This window comes from Acyrthosiphon pisum, chromosome X (assembly GCF_005508785.2).
Source record: "Acyrthosiphon pisum isolate AL4f chromosome X, pea_aphid_22Mar2018_4r6ur, whole genome shotgun sequence".
Lineage (NCBI taxonomy): Eukaryota > Metazoa > Arthropoda > Insecta > Hemiptera > Aphididae > Acyrthosiphon > Acyrthosiphon pisum.
The window spans coordinates 48,772,538-48,774,186 of NC_042493.1; positions in this window are offsets into that span (position 1 = coordinate 48,772,538).

Consider the following 1,649-nt stretch of genomic DNA (forward strand, 5'->3'; position numbering starts at 1 on the left):
AATTAAATATATAAGAACTATATAATAATATAATTGTTTGTGTCCTATCTATATTAATATTGGTGTTCTGAACCGTTTTATAAATTAAATCCATTTCACTGAATGATACTTTTTGCACCAACATTTCACGAAACCAACAAGCATTTCTAGCGAAATTATTGTTCCGTAATAATCTGTACATCCACATAACGAAACTATAATAATATTATATATTATATAATTATAAAATATTATACAGATGTATTTATAAAGAGCCATGGAAGCGGATCTGTCCTCAGATCCGACCCCGTAAATACACCCCTGCTCTGCGGGACCCATTATCCTTAGAAATAAACCCTAATCATAGGCGCCGGCAGGAATTTTGTCAGGGGGGTGCATAGTATACGCCGATTTTTAAATAATGTTAAAATTATTTTAGATAAATACGTAGAAATATTTATAATATTATATTATATTATAATCTGAATCACAATATTAATCGTTCGTCATGTACTCGTGTGCAGTGGCGTAGCCAGGATTACGAAATAGGGGGTGTTTTAAGTATAGATTAAAACCAAGTTTTTACAGTTTTCGTATATAAATAATTTAGGGTTCGGGACTTGACTTGTTGCACTAAAAATTATCGAAATATGCAGTCAAAGTATGCTTAAATATAATATAATATTACATATTATGTAGCTACACTTTTATATTATCTTTGAAAAATGCATAAAATATATTGCAATTTTGGTAATAAAAACTAAAAAATAAGTAGGTATATAAACTTGATAAATAAATAAATGACAACTTAATTTTTAAAAATACTGGCATACAATAGGTACTATAGGTTAATAAATATTAAATAAGTAATAACGAATAACGTGATATGCGAACACCGTGATAAACAAACACGTATAGGTATACCTATTTAATGATGTTCATTTCTTCGTACAATCTAGAATCTAGATGTCAATTATAGTTTTGTCACAAAGAGACTTATAAAATCTTACATATGCGAACATAGGGCCAACTGTAGCCAAGCTCCACCAACAACTTTAACAGCTTTCCACCCCTCCAAAAACATTTTCTTAATTTTTTTAAGCTTATTCAATTTTATAATAGTATGGTTTTAGGCTTCGGACTCTATTATACCTAACCAAACATAATATTTTTTAAGATATTTTTCAATGTTATCCAAGTATGATTTTTCCCGACAATTGTATGTACCTACATTTAAGTTTAAAAAAATGCAAAATATGCACAAATATGCAAATTCAAACTTTGTATTTAATTTCGCCATTTCATGAGACAAATTTATAACTTAACATGCAAGCAGTCCCGAACCCTATAAGGCTATAAGCAATATTTATTATGGGGAAAAATGTCAATGGGGGGTGTTTAAACACCCAAACCCCCCCCCCTCGCCACTGCTCGTGTGTCGTGTGTGTATTTTTCAGCGTAGGACATGCTTAATACCGAATACGTCGTTTATTATTTTAATTCTTACGAGTTACGTTGTAAAATTGAAGATTTTGGAAAAAAACCTAGCGTTTACATTTATTATTTAAAAAATAAGTATTAGATATAATTTATATACATAAACAATGATTATATAAAATAAGTATTATATATAGATAATTATGCAAAATAAAATATTTTCAATAACATTA